Here is a 19724-nt window from a genome sequence, read left to right as displayed (position 1 = left end):
TCAAATATATCACAGATCAATGGAGTTGTGAGGGACTGAGTGGATCTCTATCTGGCCATTAGAGCTTTTTCCATGTTGAGGTTCTTTCCGTTTTGAGACTCTGTCATCCTTTAGGTCTTTGGCATTTTCCCCTGCAGAGGTGGGAGGAGAATGGAAGATCATGTGCGGGAAGTTTCTATGGAGGTTCCTGGAAGTGGTGTATGCCCACACTACTTTGGCTGACAGGTCACATTGCCACACCTAACTAAAAGAGTTTGGGAAATTTAGACTATCTGGAAGAAAATGCCAGGGGCGGGGGAAAATGTATTTTCACAACATCTAGCAGTTGCCAAGAGTCTTCCCTTAGTAGTGACCAAAAATCTATGCCAAGGAAGTCCCTGGCGGTCCAGTGGTTAAAACTCTGCACTTCCACTACAGGTGGCACGGGTTTGATACATGGTCAGGGAACTAAGATCCCGCATGCTGCGTGGCCTGGCCAAATTAAATAAATTAAAAAGAAAACAAACTATTCCATTGTTCTCACACACCACACATACTTACCTTTCCGCCAGGAGAAAGAAACCAAAGCCCTATCTTGTGGAAAATTCAGTTCAAAGTCAGGTTTCCAGGAGACATGCATTCCTCTGCTTTAAGTCTGGATGTGGCTCTTTGTCATGCAGTGATTTGTGAATTAAAAAGACAACTCTTATGCTCCCTTCCACTTCCACCTCCGGTGTCACCATGGAGGAATGCGATAGGATAGAATAACTGCAATGAACAAGTGCATTCAGAAAAGGGAAAATAGAGGCACATACCAGTCACTTCTTCAAAGCAATGATCAAATCACACTGGGCAGGTATTATGAGGTCCCTCTACCCTACAGTGGAGTAGTTCCTTGGTTAGAACCCAGTTCTGTTCTTTAGAAGGAACCATCTTGTCCTTAGCACTATTAGAGATTCCTTTTTGTCCATCATCTTCTATATTATATCTGAAATGCTTAGCAAGTGTATAATTAGTAGGGACTATATAGAGATTGGATCCTGCTTCTTGCTTATGCAACTTTGAGGCTGAAGGTTTATGTTAAAGTTCAAATAGTCAAAGGCATTTTTAGTCCAGTTTTGCAGTATCTTTTAATTTGGTTACCTCAAAAAAATTAGTAGGGGTAATTTTTGGCAGTGTTTTACAAAGCTAAACATGTACTTATCACATGATCTAACAATTACACACTTGAGTCTATTCCTGAGAAATGAAAATGTATGTTCACTCAAAATCCTGTATACAAATGTTCATAGAACGTTTATTCATAATCACTAAAAACTGGAAATGACCCAGATGTCCTTCAACAGGTAAATGATTAAAAATCTCTGTGGCACCTCACACCTTGGAATACTACTCATCAATAAAAAGGAACAAACTATTGATATATGCACAATAAAGATGGATCTTGTATTGGTTACCTATTGCTTCTAAAACAAATTACCACACACTTAGTGGCTTAAAACAACACAAATTTATTCTCTTATAGTTCTGGTAATCTGAAGTCTAAAACCAAGATATTAGCTAGGCCACATTCCTTCTGGAGGCTTCAGGGAGAACCCATTATCTTGTCTTTTTCAGCTTCCAGAAACTGCCTGCATTTGTTGGCTCATGACCCCTTCCTTGTTTTACTCCAAAGACTTGCTTCCATTGTCACATATACTACTTCTCTTTGATCTTCTCACCTCTCACTTTTAAGGGCCCTTGTGATTAGATTGGGCCCATTTGGATTATCCAGGATAATCTTCTCATCTAAAGATCCTTAATTTAATCACATCAAAGAAGTCCGTTTTGTTATGTGAGGTACACATTGATAGGTTCAAAAGATTAGGACATGGACATCTTTCAAGGTGAAAGGAACATTATTCTGTCTACCACAGAGTTCAAAGGATTTATGCTAAAAAAGTCATACACAAAGTTTACATACTGTGTGATTCCATTTATATAGCAAAACACTGTATTATCAATGAAGACTAAACTCAAGAATATAGTTTGGAAACACTGAATGGATTCTCGAATTAGGCAAATTCAACCACCTTGTCAAAGGTAACAGTAGCACAGAGATGCAGAAGCAAACTTGCACTTTCTGCCATCAGGCCCAAGAGGAAGGGGAGAGAAACTGAACTCAACATTCCCAGATTTTCTGACCCACTAACCACTCCATCATCCCAAGTGTATTTTGCCAATCAAATACCCCTTGCATGAAAAGAAACAAAGGATGTAGAGAGGAATTGTTCTTCCTACATCTGCAGTGTTTAATTTTGTTTAGACTGAGTCTTTGCTACTATGCAGGAGTATCCTATACTTTGTGGAAGTTTTAAGAATTTCATATAAATTTCAAATGGTAAAAAATCCAGAGAAGATGATAAGATGATAAGAAGTACATTATGGGGAGCCTTAGTAACGATGTCTAGATTTAAGTTTTCTGAGGGTAGAAAGTAGGGAACAATTTAGACTTCTAATCAGGAGAGTAACCAGTTCAGAACTGGACATATAATCACTGCATGATTATATGTGTAAGAAGAATGGAGAGGGGGTGGGCTGTAAGATGAGCAAGAAGATGATCACCATTGTTCAGCCTAGACTAGGTTAGTGTCCATAGGGGGGGGAAAGCATGGAAGCTTAAGCGTATATTCTGATGGAAGTGTTATGGAATGATAACCTTATATGTTTTTATTCAAGCAGTCTCTGGCACAGTACTCAATATGTTGTGTTAGGTGAAGTGGAAGGAATCCTTAAAGATGAAGTGAACACTTAATGATTGGGAGACTGTTGGAGCCATTAATATGAAGAAATTGGGAGGCGGTACATCAGTGGATGGGAGAATTGACTGGGTTTTAGACAGTCTCTGCCAGGCTAAGTTTTCATCCAGCCACATCTGTGAAGAAAAATGTATCTCTTTACCAAACAGGGAAAAATTCCCCCACGCAGGTGCATAGCTACTGGGATGGCCCATGGCGGGTTTACTCACAGTATCAAAAACTCACACTTCTTATATATTTTTAATATTTTATTTCCAGACAGACTTTACATATAAATAAAGTAAGTGTTCACTTACAATGTATTATTTTAAGGGCTGTGTGTGACATGTCTGAGGCTAAGAAGAGAGGGCCATGAAGGAGGCAGTGGCCACTAAGGGGGAAAATGGGCAGAGAGAAAATCCAGGTGATCAGAATAACCAAGGAACATTTTAGGAGAGTTAACATCTACTATTCAAGACTAAGTGGTCTCCAATTCTGAAGAACCAGAAAGTTTCCTTGCTGCACCCTGCCACCATTGGTGACACCCAAACCTTTGGTAAAATTAGTCATGCACCTTAGAAAGTTAGAGTTTTCCCTCCAGTGTGAAGGAGAATGGGTAGCATACTTGAGTAGGGTAAAAACTGTTGAGGAAAATGATGTCCCAGAGCTGAGTGAAAATCAGGGACCTGGTAGTGGCAGAAGATCAGGCTGCTCTGTGGTCTCTTCCAGAGGAGACATGTTACCCAGTCCAAGCTTGTACTGCTCACCCTCAATGCATGACAGGCCAATAAATTGAGAGATAAGTTGTTGGAGCAAGGAATAGTAACTTTATTCGGAAAGCCAGCAGAACAAGAAGATGGTAGACTAGAGTCCCAAAGAACCATCTTGCCAGAGTTAGAATTCAGGCTTCTTTTATACTAAAAGGGGAGGGGTTGTGGCTGGTTGTTGCAGACTTCTTGGTGTCGGAATCCTTTGTTCTTGCAGCTGTCCTGGTAGGTCTGGTCACGATGTTCTTGTAAACCTCCAACAAGACAAATATTATTTTCTGTTTTGTAACTTTTTATCTCTAGATGAAATGGAAAAGTGTTATACCTTTAAAGGTCAGAGCCTTGAGAATGGGCCATCATGTACATTTCAGGCTGTAGGCAAAATTCTTTTACAAAAGGTGCAGAGCCGGCATGACTAAGCACAGGCAACAGAGCACAAGGGTTAAAGCTAAAGGAATAGATCCAGTACGGAGTCAGGTTTGTTACTCTGTATTACAGACACAGATGCCCTCCTTTTCCATCAGACTGGAGCAAAAATGACCTCTTATATCAGAGTGACCGGGGTGTGCAATGCTGCTAGTTCTCTGAAGGAGACTCCTAGGAGGCAGCATGCAAGGTTATCCTCATGCTGTCCCCTCACATTGCCTACCCAGGGGCCACCATGCAGAGCATACACCAGAAAAGCTTGGGGAGCCGACAGGTCTTGGTCTTTGGCAGCCTTGAAGGAAGATGGGTGAAAGAATTTTGTCAATATAAGTCCCCCAGGAATCATGAACCTAATTCGACACTGTGTCTAAATGGCTGCTTCCCGCATGCAGTGGCAGCATTTTCTACTCTCTCTTCCCCTCATCCTCTAGGGCAGCTCGTAAGTGAAGCAGCTTATTGAAGCTTAGGTGAACAGAACGATGAATATCAATAAGACCCTTGATCCTTCTCAGTGGAGGCAAGTGGGCTAGGGCTGCCTCCCAGCTCTTTGAAAGACAAGAGGCTATTATGACTGTGTACTTTTTAACCTATTCAGTAGAGACAGCCGTCACACACGGCCATAATTCCATTAGTTAATGAATACTTTAAGAATGTGTCCACTGTAAAAATACACTTAAAAGTTAGTCAACCAATTACCTCTTCTGTTAATGTTTCCTCCTGTTTATTTCAGCCTTCTAATCTAACTGAGACCATACGGGAAAGATATGATTAATTCTTGGATTTAAAATCTTCATGTGATTGTACTGATAGGTTGAGAAAGGAAAGAACTATTCCTGATTCTTAATATGAGGCAAGCATGTTATTTCTGTCTACCCTTGCCCATGGCAGACCTATGATTATTGTGGTCTTTCTTGTTGAGCCTAGACTCAGCTTCAGAATTCTACTTGATACATGTAACCAGGCAAACTCTAGCAGTCAATCAGTTCCCATAGGAGGAAGTAATTAGCCAACTTCCATCTAATAGAAAAACAACCTGATATAGTAGGAGGAGACCTGAGTTATAAACTCATTTCTTTCAGTATCTAGCTGTGACTTTAGGCAAATTGCTTAATCTCACTTGGCCTATGTTTCTTGTCTTTAAATGGAAATACCTCAGTGACATTATGTCATATGTGCAAATTCAACTTGTGCAAATTCAACTGTATATATTCAGCAAATAACAAGAACAATAATATTGGGTTCTTCCCCAAACAAACTTTTTGGTCAGCCCAATAATAATAGATTTTCTACAAGAAAATTTCAAATGATTATAAATTATGTCATCTGGTATTCAACCAAAAAAATAGTGACCTTTTTCAATGTAGTAGGAAAAACTGGTTGGATTGGCATCATGAGGAAGGTGAAATAAACACAAAATCATTTATGCTATTTTCATGAACTTTTAAAGATATTTTTTAAGGGCAATTTTGACTCTACAGAATTTTTGCCTGAGTGTTGATTATACATGCAATCCCATTTAAGGAATGACTGCACTCTTGTAAATGTCAAAGCTAATGAGTGGTTGTGAGGTTAAATGAACAAAAGGGGTGAGAGAACTTTCGAATGCAAGAAAGCACTACCCAAATATAAATCTACACTATGATGGTGGTGGTGGTAGTAATAGGAAACCCAGTGTGTCCTGTGTGTCCAAGAGAACTTTTTTAACTTTTTGCTAATGAGAAACCATTATCTATACTCACCACCTAAAAATTGTTGTTTGGTTTTCGTTTGTGTTAAGAAGTGATCTACCTCTCTATGGATTCTCTCACATTCTTATACATCCATGACATCCTAGAGAAGCTTTGTGGTAGAGTCTTACCTGTATTCAATCAGTTCAGATGATGCAGATGGGATTTAAAGGTGACACTGTGGGAGGGTTGGAAGGATTTGGAGGTGGGTGTGGACTTCTGAAGGCTTGACTCTGGTGCTTGATGGGAATCTGAAGATACTGGAGATATTGTACAAGAGAGAAGACTCAGACAAGCTAACCCCTCAGCACAAGCAGTGAGAAGAGAAGGAAGGGTTAGCTTAATGGTTCCAAGTCTAGGAGATGTTTGGTGATTTGCAATGGATGGGACTATGTAAAATTCAGGCAAGGGTAGAACTTAGCAGAAATGAGGTCCTCATTTGAACACTGAGGATGAAACATCAGCCAGACCTCCATATCTCCAAGATAATGGAAAGGATATTAAGGTTGGTTGCCAAGGGATACTGAGATCTAGAAAGAAAATTAGAAATATCTAATATTGAACTAAAGATGGAATCTTCTAAAAAGTAGTGGTACAGAGAGGATCAGAAGGTCCAGAACTGTCGCTGGAATAAAATAAGATGATGCATTGGATTGATGAAAGGCCCCATCTCAGAAATTTTAGAGGAGTTTACTCTTTACCAGAAAGCCATGATGGATTAAGAAAGAAGTCCATTCTCAATGTCAGTGTTTCACAACTGAACCTAACCAAAATAGACATTAATCTAACATGCCAAAAGATTGGGGGATAGAAATCAGAAAATGATAATCATTGATCGCTCATTTCTATGTTGCTGCATATAAAACAAAAAATTATTTATTACAATTAAAGTGTTGGTCTCATGGCTTTGGATTAATCAAGCAAACCACAAATCCAGTTCTGAGGCCTAGAGAAAAAATTCCTTAATAATCAAGCATTGGGTAGAAAATGATGGCGATGCAGACCCAATCACAAGTGTTCCCACTGTTCTAGTGACAAGAGTAATTGTGACTTCCAGTCATTTTCAAACTTCCTTACTTATAACGTGCTGACTGGCTGCCACCCAAATGCCTGTCCAAAGGCCAGAAAGCAATATTAAGAAGGAGAGAAATCAAGGAATATTAGGCAAAGAAACTTCCGGCACTTTAACAGAGAAGCATGATATGAGATTTGAATAAGAGAAAGCTGTCTCCAATCCCCTGAAACTCTTGTCTTTTTTTTTCTTGGAAGATAGATACACTTTAGTAGAAAGGGATGTGTTTGAGTGTGTGTGTGTGTGTGTGTGTGTGTGTGTGTGTGTGCAGGGTTTTGTTTTGTTTTGTTTGGCTATGTTATTGATTTAAAACATGGTGTTCTGAATACTTCTTTTTTTTTTTAATGGCAGGGCTCAAAAATATTGATAGGCATAAACTTATCTCACTTCCCAGCCATTCTTTTTCATTTTCAAGCCATCTTTCAGGTCTGACTTTTCATTATCATATTAGAGAATTTCAAGTAGAATTAAGTTACCTCAAAGGAGAGTTTATAACATTTGACTGTTTTGCACGTGCGTGCACACACACACACACACACTCCCTCCCTCCCTCTCTTAGCTTGTATGATTTCCGTTACAAAGAAATTAGAGCAATTTGGCAGAAATCCCAACTACATCTCGGTGGTGATCTATTAAAATTAGACTCAGACGAAAATGTGTGAAATCATATTTTAGAAATTTAAATTTTATTAGGCCACTTTTACTGTGTATTTTTCTGAAATCTAGTCTCTCTTTCTCTTCTTTCAATGATTCTTCTAACACCACATTTGTAAAGGCTACTCACAGATTTCATAGAATATGTTTTCCGATTTGCATGAATATGTCTATTGCAAAAGAGATACAGCCTACGGGTAGTATGAAAAAGATTTCTCTCTTTGAAGGCTACTTTAATGTATCATTTAATAATTCATTTAAATACTGTGCAAAGAGAGAGTTAGTGTTCTCCCTGTCTCAATCCTCCTGTTATCTGAGATTCCCACATGCCCCCAGTCCTGATTTTAGGTATTCTAGAAGTTGAGTTAAATAGATTTCAGTTAACTAGATATGTCCAGGAGCTGTAAATGGACACACAAATGAACAGACAAACAACCACACAGACCCTGCACAAGAAACCTGCTTCTACATGAGTTTACAGTTCATTGCACTCAACATTCAAAGCTGTGATGACTCGTTTTTATTGCTTGGGTGTTATCAGGTATCAGGACCATATTCAAGAATATGGTAAAAGCCAAAAATGAATGACAATGATAAAACAACTTGGCCATCATTTTATTTCTTCTAAAAATAATACTAGTAAAAGAAGTGAGTGCCTTCCTCTACAATACCCAAAGAAGGTATTTATTTATCCAACATTTACCACAATGGTTTTTAAACAATATAAGGAGACTATTAAAATGCACGTTATTGGGACACTATTCTGATTTAGTGCTGCCTCCTTAGGGTTTAGTAATCTGCATTTTAACAAGTGTCCCAGGCGATTATTCAGACAATCCTTGAATACCAATTTGAGAAGCCCAGCCTTTCTTGAATGCTTCAGAAAAGACAGTTTCAGTAGCTTTCAGATTTAGATTCCTAGACTACTTTCTTGCTTCTCAGACATCAGCATAGTCCAATTACCCCACAAGGATAGAACTCCATGGAAACTTAACCAAAAATAGATGAAAATGAAGGATGAGGTATAAAATATTTTTCTGAAGACTATGCCCAGTTTTCTTTTGGTCTGCCATCTGATAGCTTTTAGATCTTGTTCTTTTTTAAGATCTCCAAATTAGCATTTTTAAAAAACAAAATATTTCAAAGCCTTTTGATTTAACAGAGTTCTCCAAGAGAAAAAAGAATTTTAAATGCTCTTATTGTTTCTAACTGTCAGAGAACATGAAAATAATCTCAATTCTGCATATAACTTTTAACTCGTTTTTTAAAAATTTTTCTACATTCATTAGCAGATGATCGCTATGCAAAGCTTATGAAAATGGAAATATTTATGCTAATTTTTACCTATTCTGCTGCACATCAGAAAGTTCACATGCCTACATTTCTACTGTATTTTTGAGCAAGTGTATGAAATAATAACAGTTGTAGTCATAGTAGGGTGGTGGTGGTAATTAATATTTTCTTGGAGCAGCTAATATGCTCAAGGCATAGCACTAATCACTTCAATTACATTATCTAAAGTCTATCACAGCAGTCTCATAAAGAAGGGAAAGCTTCACTGCAGCTTACAGATTAGGAAACCGAGGCTAAGGTTTACTTGCCTATGGTCATGGAGATGGTAATTGACACCAAATGGACATGAACCTCAAGGCCACCTGTTCCAATGCCCATTTTTGTAACCACACTGTGGTCCATCTGCCAGCACCAAAATAATTGTTGATGCAGTTAAACTCTGTTTCTTACAGTATCTACAGACATTAAGTCAAATATCTGCAGCTAAGAAAACCTACTAGAAATAGTTCATGATTTGATTCCACTCTGTCTTTGAAAATTTGTGCAACATCCCAAAACCATATTATAGAAATTGTACTCAGCCATTTTACTAAATATAATTTTAAAAACATTTCTGAGAAAGGTATATAATCAGTGAGGAAGGGACACCTGTCTTGCTTGCTTGTCTTCACGTCACTGGTTCACATTCTTCCCAACTGACATCAACTGAGGTTGTTACCTCGAGATGGAAAGACAAATTGAGAAACAGGCAGCCATCGGGAAGGTTTCTCACCTTGACCCCAGATGAATCACTTCCTCTTCCTCCAAGACTGAACAACAAAGGCAAAATCCTCTCTTTTCATATTGGAGGCAAACTTTAAAATGAAAGTACCACAGAATCCAGAAATACAGACTCAGGTAATTGTCAAATGTCCCCTGGGAATAGGTTTCAATGTGTAGAAAGGAAGAGAATTTGACTGGGTGTCAGGAGAGTAAAAAGACATGAAGGCAAATGGAAACAGAAGGTGCCTCCCTTGTTCGCTAAGTAACTGGGTCCTCCTTGTTTGACCTCTCAGAGAAGTTTCATGTTACCCTCATGAAGGTATTCAACCCGTGCATGTTGCCAGCTCAGTGCTTTGACTTTTACCAGAGACTATAAATGAAATAGATATATGTTTCTATACGCTCTGTACTTAGATCTTCTCCTCAGGATGGTAGGACTCTTTTTAATCACAATATCAATGTCTTTCTATAAGATACAACTCAATGAATACCTGTGTCAACTAGGGGTCAGGACACGTTTGTTTTTTACTTCTTTTTTATTAGTGAGAACTACAGAATGATGCAAAACATCATCCTTTCTGCTCAGGCTGCTGGACTATCAGAATATTTAAAACATCTTATACCATCTTTCTGGCACAATTATTGTTCCTCATCGAATACTTTCAATCACATTACTTTAACTGACCTGTGCTAACTGTATCCATGTTTCCTAAATTATTTGAAACCCTTTGAAAATTTGGGTGTGTATGTGTATGTACACATGTGTATGTATATGCAAATATAATATTCACATAAATGCAGTTATCTGACAAGGCAAGTCTATGTATAAAATGAAACAAATATGTGAGAAATGAAAAATACTCAATCACATAGAAAGATATGTGTCTAGAAGTTACAATGGAGATTTTCTAGATACATTATAACATGATGGGCAAGAAGAGATATTGGCCGGCATGTAGATAAGAAGCACTTACTAATAGAATTCTTTCCTGTTTCTTCAGTGTATTTGAGAAAATGTACTATTTGGTACAATTTATAACTTACAAATGATTGAAGAGTAATTGTCATTTCATATTTGTATATTAAAATGCAGTTGTGGTGTTAATAATTTGAGGCAAATTTTTTAACTTTGTCCTTAGCCATTACTTTCTCATCATTGGTTGTAATATAGGTGATCAGAATTTGTGATGATGGTAATTTTTCTTGATAGATTATAATTTTATCAGGGTAACAATAAAGAAAAAGCTTGCTCTGTGTGAAAAGATTTTCTTCTTTTTTCCCTTGTATCTCATTTGTAACTTTCCTATTAAGCTGTGGTATTTTATGCTTCAGAGAAGAATGAGAGTACTGATGTTTGGATGGCTTCATTTTCTATCATTTCATATAAATTGAACTCATTTTCACGATCTCTGAAGAATATTCTTTTAATATGTGGGTTATTTTTACTTGTATCATAGTTCAAGATAGCTGCCTTTGGACCTACAGAGTAAATCTAAAATAAAGCCTTGTTTTTAATTCTTATCTTCTTATCACTCTGGATTTGCATGTGTTTGTGTAGCTGGTCAAATACCCAATCTAATTTTGCCCACTACAATCTAACTATTTAAGGTTTAATCTTTCCAGTAATGTAACATGTATGGCTCATAATAATGTTAGTCTTGGTCGTGAAGACTCTGCAGTGTCACCTCTGGAACCCCAACTCCACTTGGAGGCCCCTTCCTACCTGAAGGCAGTTTGAGATGGAACAAAACAAGTGACATCATTTGTAAAGTTTTGTGAAATAAGCTGAAAGGAATTAATGTATGTGGCTAATGTCATAAAATTCCAAACATGGTTATTCAATAAGTATTAAATAGTTTTCATGATTAAATCATTTCTTCAACATGAAGATTTAATTCCCTATAAAAATCTAGTTTATTCTTTCAGAAGTCATCATTTTAGAAAAGCCTGCTAGACTAGAATAGGAATGTCACAGGACTTTATAAAGAATCTATAAAGAAATATATTATGGTTTTTCTCCCATAAGCTTTGGCATAAACTTCTATAACTTCTATAAGGGAAAGCTTGCTGTTTACACAATTACTTGCAAACATGGACAGCCTAGTATAGGGGAATAAATCTAGGATTTAGAATCAGAAGTATTAGGTTCAAATCCTACCTTTACCACTTCCTAGCTGCTTTATGGTAGCAACTTTCTTAAATTTTTTGTCTTTGTGGAGGTGACAATAAAACTAAAGATCAGAGAAGGTGATATATATATGTAAACCCCTATCAATATTGTGTTTTTATTGTTACTATCATAAACATTGTGTTGTTTTTATCATGAATATCACCCTTATTTCTCTATCAGATTCTGAAAAGTTAGGTTGTTTTATGAAATCATAAGTAAATATATATATATTTTAATTTGATGTTGGGATAGAAAATCTGTTTATCATTAAAATTAGTTTTGATGTCAGGGAATAGATTATCAGCTCCTTAATAAAGAAAGGGAGAAATAAAGGCTTGTAGGGAAAGACGGAGAGAAAGAGGGAATAAGTCAGAGAACCAAGAAGGAAGGAATCAACTTATATTTGCTGGTTATTCATATGCTAACACAATGTTCAGGACACTTAAATATGTTCTCAATAACCTGAAAGGTCATAATTTTATCTCTTGTAACTGTTATAGGGGAAGAAAAATAATTTTTCCTTTGCCCTTCTGAGTTCCTAGCTGAAGCCCCTGTAATAAAAGACAGATTAACAGGAGAAAAACAAACAGAAGTTTATTCACATGTATACCTCATGTATGCATGGGAGATACCCAGGGAGAAATGCGTAGCTCCTCAATGTGGCTTAAAATTTAGACTTAATTACCATTTTCATAGGGAAAGAGAGGTGGGATTTATGCTTCTTAGCGGAGAGTGAATGGTTTTTAGGAAAGATAAATGGATCCTTAGAAGAATAGATGGGAAGTATGATAGTTGGTGACAAAGTTTGTCTGGATGTGGTATTGACTTCTGGACTCTTCTCCCTGACAAGGGTCAGTCTTCCTTGGTTGATGAAACTCCTGGGGAGGGGATTTATGACAGTTGAATTTCTTTTGGAGGATCTGTCTTTAGAAAGGTAAGGAAAATTCAGAGACAATCTCTTCCTGCATTTCCTGTATTCCACGTGCCTATAGCTCAAAATAATCAATATACCAAAATGGCCCATTATGGCATGGCAAGTCCTGAACTCCTACAGTCATATTTTAGGGTAACATATTCTGCTACTCTTCACTGTGGAAGAAACTGAAATTAATCATCTGCCCAGGACAAAGCCAGAAATCAAGCCCCATCTGACTTACTCCAGAAAATCGTCGTATTCCTACAGTAGCTAGTGCACTGGGTATATTGAGTAAACACGAAGGAATGAAGAGTTCTTTGAAGGAGGACAGGAATCTGAGCTTTCCTCTTTGTCCTCAGGAGATTATATAAAATGTTGAGGGAGACTAATAGAGTGAAAGAACTTCACCAAGTCCTCTCCTGTTTTACCCCCCTGACATTTATGGGAAGGCTTTCCTCCTGAGAGTTTTCAATGGTTGATTTACCATGTCGTCTTCTTCTCCACCTCCATCTACCTCCTCAATGAGTAATCAACATACAACTTAGATGATTCAAGTAATAGGTGGTGGTTGCTGGGATACTGTCATCAGCCTCAGAAGTCCTGAATATGAACAGCTATTTTATTTCTATAGCACTTCTTTTTCGCCATTTTTGCATATTGCATACATATTAACTTAAGAAACACATGGCTCTACATTACTTATATTCAAATTGAGGTACCTTACATACTGTTTTAGGCACAAATATTTACATATGGGTAATGAGTTTCCAGAAAAAGGTCTGAATTCTGTGCATGTCCATAAGCATTCATTGTTCTTCTATGGGCGAGACAGGAAATGGACACACTGCATTGATCCCTTCAAACATGAGGCTCAGAGGCAGTGCTGAAGACATCCTTAAACTCTCAAAGAAAATATTAGACGAGGAAAGATTTCATTTGATAGGAGAGAAAGTGTACTATGTTGCCCAGGGGATATTGATTGAATATCCGTGGTGTGGTTACAATCATTCTCAGAGAAGTTCACTGTGTTTGGGGAAGGCGGGTTGGTGGGGTCATACTAAAGTGAAAAAAATAAGTCAGATGAAAAGAACAACCCTACTAGTGTGAATTAATAGATGACAATTGCAAGACCATAAGGCCCATGATGGGGAGACTATGTCTACACGGCCACCATTGCATCCCCAGGGCCTTGCATGGGACCAACGCCATCGGGAGTGCTTATAACCATTTGAATAAATGAGTGAGTGGATAAAAGTCTGTCCTGTGCTGAGGACCAACAAAATAATTTTATCAACGATGGAAAGAGATTCCTTCCCCCTCTTTAGGACAATAACTTCCCATGTGGTAATGCAGCTAGGACCATAGCAAGGAAAAAAATACCAACATCCAGAAAGTTGCAAGGACAGTGAAGGCACTACAGAAACTTACTAAGTGTGCTCAGTGTGTAGTAGACAGAGAGCTATGCGGGGGCAAAGAGGGAAACTATAATGACGTTCCAAGAATACATGTGAACCATCAAAGGGACTCTGCCATCATAAGGGAGGGACTTGGGTTTGGGGTCCAGAATTATAGTGGTGGCACCCAGAGCCTATGGCACTTCCTAGTGGGAAGTATAAACACTGTATTTTGCATCTTTCAGGCTTGTATGTCCTGGGAAACAAGTACGTACAGATTTACTTCAGTTAAAAGTTACTTTCAATTGGCAGATGTTGGGATATTAGCTTCAGAGCAGTGAGAAGTATTAAAATATTCACAAAATACATCAATACGTTGAACCATCTGTGGGCTTTAAAATTGTATTCTGTATTCTATTATGGAAATACACATTCAATGTTAAGTGAGGAAGGCAAAACACAAAACCATATGTACACACTGTGTTTACAACTATGTTAAAATATACAGTTACAGGATTTGAGAGCGAGAAAGACCATATGATTATTAGTAAGTATGTAAATACTTGGCATTTTAAAGTTTACAGAATACTTTCCCTGTAAATTTCTATACAGTAAAATTCATTATAAAGAAAGTGGTTGTCCTATCTAGCCAGTCAAACCACATATAGCCAGATGGAGATATACTGTGTCCCACTCCTACAATAACACAGAAGGACCATAATGTAGGATATTCAGTCTACACTGGCTCTATCACTAAAAATAAATGATTTACCAGCAGGCATACAGGCTGAGGAAAATAGCATTAATAAACTTTAACATGAGTTTCCCTAGACAAGCTTTATTGTTTTGTATTTAGGTTATATTGAGTCAATGGTCAAGTAGACACTGAAGTTCAATTTAGCAGTATTATCAATTAGGTAGACTATTTCACAATAATCATTTCTTGCATTTCATTCAGACTCAGTGAATGTCACATCTTTCCCCTGCGGGTCATTTTCTTCTTAATTAAAGAACCAAGAAGGTTCCTGAGCTTCCAGTCTGGAAAGAAGATGGAAAGTGTTGAGTAGAAACCCAATTAACAGAAGTGCTTTGCATATTTCACCACTTTTCTGTAAACAGATGTTCTGTTAGCTGGCCAGACTACAAGTGCCTGAGTCATATGAGAAACATAATTACTGAAAGCCTTTAATGATAAATAAAATCCAGCTCTCACCTGCAAAGACTCTTCCAGAAGCCTTTCATATGCGTGGTCTTCAGCCTTTTTTTATTCTTCTCCTAACTCTTGGTCCCATATCCCTGTACTGTCCTCTCTGCTTTGTTTCTCTCTTAGAGAGTTCAGAATAGGGGGAAGAATATTAGAAGTAAAGGAACTGAGAGACTGGATGAACAGAGTGTTTGTCCTGTAGACCCCTCCAAGTTCTGTCTAGAAACTTCAGGTTCTAATACACTGGGGAGATATGTACTTTTTAAAAAATTTTATATTGGAGTATAGTTGATTTACAATGTTGTGTTAGTTTCAGGTGTACAGAAAAGTGATTCAGTTATACATATACATATATCTATTCTTTTTCAGATTCTTTTCCCATTTAGGTTATTACAGAATATTGAGTAGAGTTCCCTGTGCTATACAGTAGGTCCTTGTTGATTATTAATTTTGTATATAGTAGTGTGTATATGGTAATACCAAACATGTACTTTTCTGCTTAAAATCTTTTAAGATTTAGTGGACAACAGAGTAATTTATAGACACCTGTCCCTGGTAGATTCAACTTCGCTTGTGACTGGTCTGACCTGCCATTTTGGACATGGTGATCAGGGTTTGGAACGGAAGACAAGATAAGAGAGGAGGGGTCCTTTCTCCTTTTCCTACCCTCATGCTCAAAGCCATGCATCAGGGGAGTCATGGTGGGCAAGGTGGCAATGGGAGAGGGGTATCAAAGAGTGGAAGTAAATGGAATGCCAGTTAATCCTTGTTCAAGGCAATTAGCAGCAATTGCTTCTCAAATCTCAATCTTTCAGTTAGCCATGAGTTGGGGAGACACAATTCAAGTCACAGCTGCCCTAGCCACGAAGCCCCACGTGATTCTAAGGCATCACAATAACTCCTTCCTACAAAAGGAACCTCGCCCAACTTGTTGTTTTAAAACCCTTTCTGTTACTGAGAAATTTCCATGGACTCATTCAAAAGTCATACCTCTACACTTTTGACTTCTTTCAAGCCTTTTGGGGGAACTCTTTCCCAAGAATAACCCTGCACATTTAATTATTTCACCTCACACGCAGTCCCCCAAACTTTTGCTCAGGGTTTGCTCAGATTTTGTGCCATTAAACCACTCTGAACTGCTGATGCCTGAACCACCTGCCAGAAGATTATACCCAGCACTACCACCTGTTCTCAAAGGGCAGTGTCAGAATTTCCCAGCCTAGGCTGCAGACTGATCAAATCATGTGACTAATTGCAACTGTCCAGGCTGGCTTTCTTTGCGCGGTGGAGGGAGAGGTTGCTAGAGAAATGCCTGCAGGGATCACGCTGTTTACAAGCCATTACAAAGGGATGGTGGTGCCATAAAGAATGGCTGCTATGAAGAAATCCCACTGTTAGTCCAGAAGGCCAGTGTCACTCCTTATCGGTTACGCCAGAGGCAGCTCATTCAGGCCCCTTTTGCAAGAGGCCTTGGCTAGAAGCTCTGGTACCTTGGAATTGATAGTGAAATTAAACCATTTGGCTCAGGAGCCAGAACATGCCTGATAATTCAGGCTCAGTGTGCTAATGAAACTACCAAAAACCCTGATCAATAATACACATTGGATTTGTTGAACCATAAAGAGAATATACTTTTCAATTTTGAAAGACTTTCTCAAAATAGCTTCCCATGTCCGCAGCTTTCCCTTAAACCTTCTTCCACCTGCAGCCATCACAACTCTGTGGCAAAGATAATACTTACCTCTGTTGAGCTTAGAGACTGAGTTCCGAGGATTCATATCCAATTTGTCTCATTATCATGTCTCCTTGTCCACAGGCACATGGTATAGCTAAATGCATGTGGTATCTCACATGGAACCTACCTGATTTTACAAAGAATACCCCCCTCCCCATCACCTCTCCATTTTACAGTTCTGGATTCCAGATGTTACCTTAGCCAGATGCACCCTAGTGTGGGTCTTCATGTTCCCTACTGTCTCCTCAATCCAAGTCTCATAATTTCAAAAGCAAATATGTTCATATTGAAAGCAAATGCTTTGACATAATCTAACTTGAAACAATTCTTACAAATTAATATTACTACAGTGACCTCCAATTTATTGTCAGAAGAGTTGCTCTTAAATTCACAATCACTTTTTAAATTTGTAATATTTTTTCCATGGGTGCTGAAAAAGAAACCTTTGAATTAAGGTTAGAGTATATTTCTTACTATGTTCCTTTTAAGTAGCTTACAAGCAATGATACATTGATAATGGCTGCCTGTATTGCTGTGGTGTGGAGAATTCAGAGGACATTCCCAAACTGGGGGAAAGCATTCCAGGACTGATTATTAAATGTCTATTTTTGGCTTAAGAGGAAACTTCAGGTATACATGCCATATATTTGCCATCTTTCTCTTAAATTTTTCAGAACGAATTAATTTTAAATGTTTTATTCAATAATATAATCCAATTACCAGATCAGAGGGACACCAACTATAGCTAGAGGGCCAATTTCTGCCACCACCTGTTCTTGTAAATAAAGTTTTATTGGAACACAGTCATGCTCATTTGTTTACATGTTCCCTATGGCTGTTTTGTGCTGCAGCCAACATATTGAATAACTGTGACACAGATTGCATGGGCCATAAAGCCTAAAATATTCACTATATGGTCCTTTACAGAAAAAAAAAAAAAGTGCCACTTCCTGATCTAGAAAGAAGGGATACTACCTTCTCAACTCCTGTCTCCATAGAGTTTATGGCTAAGGCCACTTAATCCCTTCCCGCTGGCTCAGCCTCACCTGGTCTTCAGTCAAATGAATTTCATTGAAAAACTTAAGTGTATTAGCGTCAGGTTATCTTCATGACCTCAAATAGGCCCTCAAACATGACTTTAGCAGACCTTATTCCCGCAACTTTAATAATTGACATCTGTCCATTTCCTGTAACCAAGTTGCTACTCTGTGTTCTAATTCTAACAAGTCTGGAATATTAAAATCTCCCCCTCCTACTGCCTCTCTATCCCAATCTTCCAGATACCAGCCATCTATCTGAAATCAAATAGATTATCCATCACAATTCTAGTGGTTACCAACTATTGCTGCATGTAAAACCACCTCAAAACTCATGGTTTCAAACAACAATCATTATTAGAACACACGCATCCTGGTACAGCTGCTTTGGGCTGGGTCTAGGCATGGGTCTGTAGGTCAGCCAGGGACTCCACTTCAGGATGGGTTTGGCTAGAGCATTTTAACTGGGCTGCTCTGCTCCACATTTCTCTCATTCCCCTCCCAGGATCAGTGAACTAGTCTGGGCATGGCCTTGGCCTCGTAATGGCCTAAGCACAAGAGAGCAAGCTCAAGCACACAAGTGCTTTTCAAGCCTCTCCTTGCTTGTGTCTGTAACAACCCATTGCCCAAAGCAAGCCACAGGGCCAAACCTAGAGTCAAAGAGTAGGAACAAAGCTCCATTCACATAAGGTAGTCTACAGAATTACCTTGCAAAGTGCATGGATAAAGACCATTAATACAATCTACTGCAAGGATGCTCTCAGGAGAAGACTAAATGGCCCATCTGTCCAATATCTCCATCAACCTGATCCAGAGCTGAACAAAACTACCAACATATTACACCATGCTATACTCCTAGGAATGAAATGCTGGGTGCCATTCCAAATCTTTTGATTTCTAATTCCAAGCCATGCATAAGAGATGGAGGAAAAGAGAATTACATCTTAACCCAAATTCTGCCACCAGCAACAACAGTCTTGAAATACACCAACCTTTTGGAAGGTGCTCTTCTAAGTGAAGCTCACCTGCCTATGCTTATCTCATAGTGTATATAATTGGAATGATGACAGTAAGCCATCAGGCTGAGTTGGTGATATTACTCAAATCAATACATGCAGCCACTTTTTTTTTTCACTTTTTATTTTTATTTTTATTTATTTATTTATTTTATTTATTTATCTATTTTATTTATTTATTTATTCACTTTTTATTTTGAGATAATTGTAGATTCACATGCAGCTGTAAGAAATAATACAGAAAGATACTGGATACCCTTCACCCAGTTTCCCCAATGGTAACATCTTTAAAATCTATAGTATAATATCCCAGCCAGGATATCAACAATGATGCAATCCACCAATTTTATTCAGATTTCCCCACTTTTTCATGCACTTATGAGTGTGTGTGTGTGTGTGTATTTTTATATATTTTTATCACGTGTAGATTTGTGAAACCATCACCAAAGTCAAGATGTCAAGATACAGAATGGTTCTATCAAGCATCTAGTTTTAACTAGTCTAAGATCAGTGAATTTTGTAAAAGAGCTCAGAATCAACCTCAGTGTAGGATTTTTTTTTTAACAGTCTCAACATTTGGTTCATGTCATACAGACATAGCCTCTGACAGACACAGGATATTTGTCTCTTTTTTAAACAGGTAATTGCCTGCTAAATGAGTCACGTAACTACTCTCCTCTCAAGTGACCACAGAGTGCTTATACAGTGTGTATCTCCTTACAAATCTAATAAGAGCTGTGTAAAATGAATTAAAAAGTGTTTCACTGAAAGGCTGTCTCAAGGAAACCCAGCCTC

This window comes from Balaenoptera acutorostrata, chromosome 8 (genome assembly GCF_949987535.1).
Source record: "Balaenoptera acutorostrata chromosome 8, mBalAcu1.1, whole genome shotgun sequence".
Classification (NCBI taxonomy): Eukaryota; Metazoa; Chordata; class Mammalia; order Artiodactyla; family Balaenopteridae; genus Balaenoptera; species Balaenoptera acutorostrata.
This window is presented reverse-complemented; position numbering follows the sequence as displayed.